Source organism: Heptranchias perlo, chromosome 2, assembly GCF_035084215.1.
Source record: "Heptranchias perlo isolate sHepPer1 chromosome 2, sHepPer1.hap1, whole genome shotgun sequence".
Lineage (NCBI taxonomy): Eukaryota > Metazoa > Chordata > Chondrichthyes > Hexanchiformes > Hexanchidae > Heptranchias > Heptranchias perlo.
Genome location: NC_090326.1, coordinates 57,124,207 through 57,132,270, shown reverse-complemented (window position 1 = coordinate 57,132,270; position 8,064 = coordinate 57,124,207). Strand labels below are relative to the sequence as shown.

At 43.9% G+C, this 8,064-nt stretch overlaps 1 pseudogene; it reads right to left on the bottom strand.

Moving 5' to 3' along the window:
- Positions 1–6,853: 6,853 nt before the first annotated feature.
- On the bottom strand, positions 6,854–6,952 carry LOC137300441 (U6 spliceosomal RNA; annotated as a pseudogene).
- Between the last annotated feature and the right edge of the window lie 1,112 nt (positions 6,953–8,064).

The window sequence follows — 8,064 nt, the reverse complement described above, 5'->3', positions numbered from 1 at the left end:
CGCATGGTGTCAGTCTGTGAGATGGTGGCTGCGAGTGTAAGATCGAGTGATGGTGTCTCTCCATCATCACTGTCTTCTTCCTCTTCCTCCTTTGACTGGGAAGGTTCCAGTTCTTGGGTATCTGAAATGAAAAAGGAACAAGGACCGGGGAGAGGAGAAAGTCAGAAGTGTGTGCTTAGACCATCTACAGTTTGTGAGATACAAAATATTGTGTGATTAGGTAGAAGTGGGAAGAGAAGGAGGATTAGGTATGCAGAGACACTCATCATCGATCCCTCCAGCGCCTTAGCAATGCCCCTTCCCATTGACGGCCAGCTCTGTCTCCACCCATGGGGGTTAAAATATTATACGCGCTTGTCCTCCTCCAGTTATTTGTTGTTGCCTCCTGTCCTGCAAGAAAGAGTGAAATGTGTCAGTGAGTGTCCTGCAAGATGTTTGGGTGATGTGGCCGTCATGATTGAATAGCTGTCAGCTGTGAGCTGTGGGTGTGAGGCTTGCAACAGTACGAAGTGTGTGAGGGTAAGATAAACCATATGAATTGAAGGGTTGAGTACTGATTGAGATTGTTGGTAGGTGGGTGATGGGGGTGTAGTGAATTGAGCAGTGGATGAGGCTAGTGGTGCAGTTGGTAGGATATGCTGTGTGAAGATTGAACTCACTCACCTTGACAACTCGTGTTAAATCAATTAACTTCTTCCTCCACTGCATCCATGTTCTTGGAGCTTTATTCCTGTCATTGACCTCTGCCGCTACTTCCTCCCACCTCCTCTTCATCATATGCCTTGAGGGCCTCCTGCCACCTGACGGGTGGAGGATGTCCTCCTTCCCTCCACCTTCTGCACCAAGACTGCCAATGCAGCATCAGAGAAGCTTGGCGCTTGCTGTCTCCCAGGCTCGGCCATTCTTCAAAGTATTAAAGCACTGATTTACCTCACAAAGGACTCCCACCACTTCTTGCAGCCACAATGCACCTCCCCTTTAAGAGATGCAGGCTGCCTTTAAGAAGCATGAGCCACTCACGTTATTGGGCCCTCTGTTGATGTGTGCAGCCAATGAACAGTGCAGGTAGCGATCCCCACGTCTGTTTTCGGGGGATTATCTAATTCAACCCCTCTCTGTCTGAAAAAGCGTTTGGCAAGTTTTATCTGGGGGACCAGAAAGGCCACAATAATATACACAGAATAGTGCTGATTCATTTTGACACAATTTACATCATCATAGCATATATTTTTAAGTAATTGAGAAAAGGTTTGCCTAACACGTCATAAAAGTGGTACCCCTTTAAAAATAAACATTTTTCTCAGATATTTTTTCTTACACCTCAAGTGGGGATAATTTTCTACGCAGTGTCAACGATTCTAATTCACACTTGCGACTTTATCAGAAGGTTTCTAATCGACATGCTTTCACATCGAGGGCAAGGTTAATTGAGGTTGTGATTACATTTTCTTGAACGCCTTGCACGAAATCATATAGAGATGTTAAATTGAAATATTTAATCTGTTGATCGGGATGGTCTTGGTGCTGCGTGCAGGATGAAAACCAGGCTGTAGGGACTTGAACAGGGAGTGGTGGTTGGCAGTAATAAATTGAAAAGCTTTAGCGAGGAAAGAGAGGTTGAGTTTGGGAGGTTCTTTAAGAGAACAGATCAGTTGAGGGTGGATTTTTAAGAAGGGCTTGTTGACATTAGCTTTGAAGGGTTGGGGGAAATATAGTACTCGAGGAAATGGAGAGGTTGTTAGCAGAATCTTGACAAGACCACAGGGAGAACTCCCTGCTCTTTAAATAGTGCCATGGGATTAACGTCCACATAAACAAAAACAACAACAGCTTGCATTCATATAGCTTCTTTAACATAAAGAAAATGTCCCTATTTTTAAACTTGTAAATGCCAGTCTGGCTGCTGTTCTCTACGGAGACTGATAAGAAATATAAAAAACATAAGAAATAGGAGCAGGAGTAGGGCATAGGCCCCTCAAGCCTGCTCCGCCATTCAATCAGATCATGGCTGATCTTCGACCTCAGCTCCACTTTCCCGCTCGATTCCCATATCCCTTTATTTGCTTAGAGTCCAAAAATCTATCGCTATCAGTCTTGAACATACTCAACGACTGAGCATCCACAGTCCTCTGGAGTAGAGAATTCCAAATATTCCCGACCCCCTGAGTGAAGAAATTCATCCTCATCTCAGTCCTAAATGTCCGACCCCTTATCCTGAGACAATGTTCCCTAATTCTAGACTCTCCAGTCAAAGGAAACAACCTCTCAGCATCTACCCTGTCAAGCCCTCTTAGAATCTTATATGTTTCAATGAGATCACTTCTCATTCTTCTAAACTTCAGAGAGTATAGGCCCATTTTACTCAATCTCTCCTCATAGGACAACCCTCTCATCCCAGGAATCAATCTAGATAGTTGATCTGATAAAGGTTTCTCTGCTTTTTATTTGTTAACTTGCCAGAAGCCTGCAGTAAAAACTCCAGGTTTATTTAATTGCTTTATTGTTGAGTTTAATAGTGCTAAGTCCCAACCCATAGCCAATGAGAAGGGAGCTTTTATTTAATTAACTATTTTTGGTTCAGAACTCTGGGGAGGAAAGATGGGTTTGCTTACCTGGGAACATTTGCTGCATAGCCGGAAGTGTTTAATTTGGGTAAAGTAAAATTTATCCACAAGCTGCTTGAAGGGAATAATCTGGCCCTTTTCGAAGAGTTGATCTCATCTGGTGATGCCTTTCTTGAACCACGTTTGGAATCTGCCCAAGATTGAATGCATCTGTGAATTCTTTGCTGTGCTAACTCGGGAGAGGGCTGATAGGCCCAGAGGCATTTTCAGAGAAATACAGGCCTTTTCAGGCTGCTAGTGTTGCTGTTATTATGCAGTGTTTCTGGGCCTCTGTTGATCGTCTTTGGGATCTGATAAGGGCAGGTTGTGTAGGAGGTTCTTAATGGTGAGCCATGGGTTGTGTGAATAGGCTGGATTCCAGGCCAGAATTCTTTGGATTTGGATTTCCAAATACCTACTACTGGGAGAACTCAGTTCTTCACTTTTGATGAGCTGGTGATATTTTAGGTTAAATTTGTGGTTTCATGCTTATCCATAGGAACCTGAGATTGACACAACAATGAAAAAATGTGTAACAGAGATATAGAAAAATAGTGAAAGAGAAAGATAGCGAAAAGAATGCAGAAAGAATGGCAGAGTGGGATAAAAGTAGATAAATTGTCACAGAAGCAGAAAAATAAAGACTTTTATACAACACCTTATTTTGTGGAAATATTCAATCATTTATATGTGCCTTTCATGGCCTCAGGATGTCCCAAAGTGCTTTACAACCAATGAAGTACTTATAAAGTGTAGTCATGGTTGTAATGTAGGAAATACAGCGGCTAATTTGCACACAGCAAGCTCCCACAAACAACAATGAAATAAATGACCAGATCTTCTGTCTTAGGTATTCGTTGAGGGATAAACGTTTGCCAGGATACCAGGAGAACACCCCTAGTCTTCTTCGAATAGTGCTATGGTATCTTTTACGTCCACCTGAGAGGGCAGACAGGCCTCTGTTTAACGTCTCAACCAAAAGACAGCACTTCTGAAAGTGCAGCACTCCCTCAGTACTGCACTTAAATGTCAGCCTAGATTATATGCTCAAGTGTTTGGCTTGGGACTTGAACCCACAACCTTTTGACTTAGAGACAAGAATGCTACCACTGAGCCACAGCTGATAGTTTGGAGTATGGGGGACAGAACCAAGGAAAGAAAAGAGAGGTTACTTTTGAAATTAAACTTTTTATCTAAACTGAGTTAGCCAGTACAACATTTTTGGTTATCACCAAAACCCTGCAGTCCTTCCCATGAAGGAATTGGGAAAGGAGCACTGGTGGTCTCTCATTTATGCATAAAATACACCAGAATGTTCATTATAATTACTGAACGGTGACAGTTTTTTCCCCAAAAATAACTTTATTGATAAACACTGCAAAATATATACAAATATAATCCAAGAGAACATTCTGTACAGGTCATAAACATGCTTCAAAGGCATCATTTCAAATAGCCTTGGTATTGATACATTCGATTATGCACTTCAAAGGATGCTACAATTTCATTTTACATTGTATTACACAATTCGTGTTTTGTAAACAATTTTACAACACCAAGTTATAGTCCAACGATTTTATTTGAAATTTACAAGCTTTCGGAGGCTTCCTCCTTCCTCAGGTAAATCACATTTAGCTTGTAAATTTCAAATAAAATCGTTGGACTATAACTTGGTGTTGTAAAATTGTCTACAATTGTCAACCCCAGTCCATCACCGGCATCTCCACATCACAATTCGTGTTGCCACTTGTGCATTCATTCTTCATTACACTTGAAGTTGCATTTGCATTGAGATGTCCAGTTTCCACTGGTGTTGGTGCTATTATATCCAAAGCAGGTACAATGGAGGTGCACAATGCTCAGGGGTCTTCATTCTCCCTAACACATTTGTTTCTTTCGTAAACATTCAAGCTAAGGGGATGTGATTGAGGATTCAGCCTCTCAGTGCGCAGAAAAAATATGGAAGGAGGGCCTTGGATTGTGGCCATTCCCCATTTGGTCTTTGCGGCAGCTGCACCAAACATCAGTGCATCCTTCAGCATGTAGTCCTGGATCATGGAATGTGCCGGTCTGCAGCACTCGGTCTTGGACAGCTCCTTGCTCTGGAAGACCAGCAAGTTTCAGGCAGACCAAAGGGTGTCTTTCACTGAGCTGATGGGCTTCCGGCAGCAGTTGATGTTTGTCTCAGCATGCGTCCCCGTGAACAGTCCGCAGAGCACAAGAGTCCTGTGTTACGGAGCTGCTCGGGATGAACCTTGACAAAAACTACTGCTTTTCTCTCCAGACTTTGTTTGCAAACTAGAGTTTCCAACCATTCCAGAATGACTGGGAGTTTCCTGGGATTGGGGATTCCTCCGCTGAGTGCTGCCTCCAGAAGCTTGGGGGATCAGTGATTTCGATTTCCCGCTGCAGTGCGCGCCCCCCCCCCCCACCCCCCGCTTCCCGCTCTATGACATCACCAGCTGTTATTAGAGAAACCTCTGGCTCAGTGACATCAACTGACCATTGCCGCAAACACATGGAGTGCAGTCGGGAGGGGGCTGGAGAGTTGGCAATAGGGAAGGCTCGGGAATTGGGGGGGTCTCTGAGATTGGGGGGCAGGTCTCTGAAATTAGGGCATCTTTGAAATTGGATGGTCTCTAAAATTGAGGGGTCTCTGAAATCGGGGGGTTGCTGAAATTGGGGATCTCTGAAATTGGGGGTCTGAAATCAGAGGGTCTGAAATCGGGCTCGGGGAAGAGGGAGACTGTGAAATGGGGATCAAGGGGGGAAGAGGGAGACTGGGCAGTGGGGGCTCAGGCGGAGAGATGGAGACTGAGGAATGGGGGCTCGGGGAGAAATGGAGACTGGGGAATGGGATGGATGTGGGGCCCAGCATTTCCTGCAGAGTTGGGAGCAGCAGCATCAGCAAGGTGGTGAGTGGGAGTGGCAATGAGAGAGGAGCAGCCAGTAAAGGGGTGAATGAAAGCTGGGGACCTTACTGAGGATAAACAGTGAAAGATTATTTCCACTAGTGGGCAAATGGGGAACTATGGAACGGAAACCAAGGATTCTCATTGGGAGATACGAGGGGGAAGGGAGAACAAAGGTTCTTGAACTGAGGGCTATTAGACCATGGGATTCTTCACACATGTGGCTGTTGAAGTTGAGACTAGAACTTCATTTCAAAGGGAATGGGATAAATATTTGAAAAGGAGGAATATAAAAAGATCTGTGGGGAATGGGAGAGAGCGTCAGCACCGGGAGCCGATTGACCTCCTCCTGTGCTATAATTTCTATCATGTTGTGAAAATTCTCCTTTATTGAGGCTGAGCCGAGGGAGTGGTTTAGAAATGTTGGCGCTGAGCTGAGTTTAGGACAATGTGTCCTGCGAGAAGTGCCCCAAACACCGAGCCCACTGCCCTTTGTGAGATCTCTTGGTTTGGTTCAGGTCGGTCTGTGCCGGCTGGTTTTGACGTGTGAAGTCGAAGTACAGATCAGCTCTGACTGAGGCTCCCAGTTCGGAATTGTCACCTTCACACAGAACTGGAGTCCAAACCAGGGTCCAAGGAAGAGAGATCGGGCCAGTTAAAAGTGGCATTGAGTGGGGAGTCTGATCGTACCTTGTGCAGTGCAGGGGGATTCTGGCTATGGTTTCAGGGTGAATATCAGTGGGTTATAGGATTACTACTAGTTACAGGTAGGATATCGGGGCATTACATCTATTATTACCAGTTACAGATAGACTATCAGTGAGTTATTCTATTACCGTTGGTTATGAGGGGAATCTGAGTGTTACCACCATTACCATTAGTTATCAATGCAATTTCAGCGAGCTACCATTACTAGTAGAATCAAAGTTCCTAGTAGAATCAAAGTTCCTCCCACCTCTGATTTCCCCTCTTAAAATCGCTCTCCCACCTTTGGATTCCCGTTGTCCCGCCCTCGGTTTCACCTCTTGCCCGCCCTCAGGTTCCCCTTTTCCCCTGCTCACAGATGTCTCCTGGTTCTTCGAACTTGTTGCACAACAGCTGCTTGTGCAAAGCCATGAACAAAAATATTGAATTACAGGGGACCCAAATGTTTACAAGGTAAATGCAGCAGCAGAAGTCATGAGATCAGATGTCATGTGGTCAGATGTCATGTGGTCAGAATGTCACATGATCAAACCTCCCGGCATGCCTCCAACCAGAGTTGGCAACCTTATTCCGAATGCACGTTGCAGAAGGGGTATGGTCTCCTCCCCACTACGGCCATCTCAAGGGCTGCGTTAAAACATGGAATCCTTCACAAATTTGTGCGTCATGCTTGCGCATGGGCCATCCTAATCTTCTCTGTATCGTTCCAACTATTTTTGAACTGTGACAGTTGAGCGGGTGGTAGGAATGCAGGCTTTTACCAAGAATGAATGCCTGATCTTATGGTCAATCTAATCTTACAGTAATTAGTGGATGCTTTAGTAAAATATTAAGTATCTGATTGGCTGGCCAGCAGTCTTGAATTCCTGAGGCAAGTGGTTGCATTTCAGAAAAAATCTGGCATGTTGAAGCATGTGTCTCCTACTGCAAAACCTTTAGCTACTGTACAAGGTTTTACTAAAAGCTGACGGGTTGGAGGTACAGTGGGGTTTTCAGAGCCTGATATTCCAGAAGTTGACCTTCCCTGAAACTCTCCAATACAACAGCATACTTTTTAATTGATATTTTTGGTGGGCCTTTTTTTTTGTTCTCAAAATGAGGGACGTCTATGCTAGGAAAAGGAACACTCTGCCGGTATTAAGCAATTTTACATTAGGTTTAGTATTGGCAATCTCACCACAAAAAATGGATGGTATGAGAAGTGGAACTGACACCGAAGGAGATTGTGATTAGGGCAAATTGGTACCAATAAAGCTGCCTATACTCTGCCTCAACTATCTACCTGAAACCCAACCTCATATGAAACCTATTGCGTCAGTGTGAAGTTTTCCACATCCCACTTATGGCCTATCTCAGTAAGTGGAACTACAGTTACAGAGCTTTATCAACTTTTTCACTAAAATTAGGAATGAAGAAATTCCTCCCTGATTATCGAAATAATTTGATCTTTCAGGATAAAGCTATCAAAAAACTGACTCTATTTGCATTTAGATGGTATGCATTAGCTTAAAAATGCAAAAAAGGACACAAATATGTTATGGTACAGACCAGCATCTGAGATCAAATTAAATGTGTGTGCAATGCTTGCCTCAAATTGGCTTCGCCTGATGTTAAATGAACTGATTGAATATTCTAAAATAAAAACAGAAAATGCTGGAAACACTCAGCAGATCAGGCAATATCTGTGGAGAGAGATACAGATTTAAGGTTTCAGGTCGATGACCTTTCATCACGAGTTCTGGGAAGCAGGCAGAAGCGGGCTGTAACTTTTGTCATTTAATCACTCCTGCCCTTCCCCACAGCACAGACCTTTCTCTTTTAGAACCATAGAATCATAGAAAATT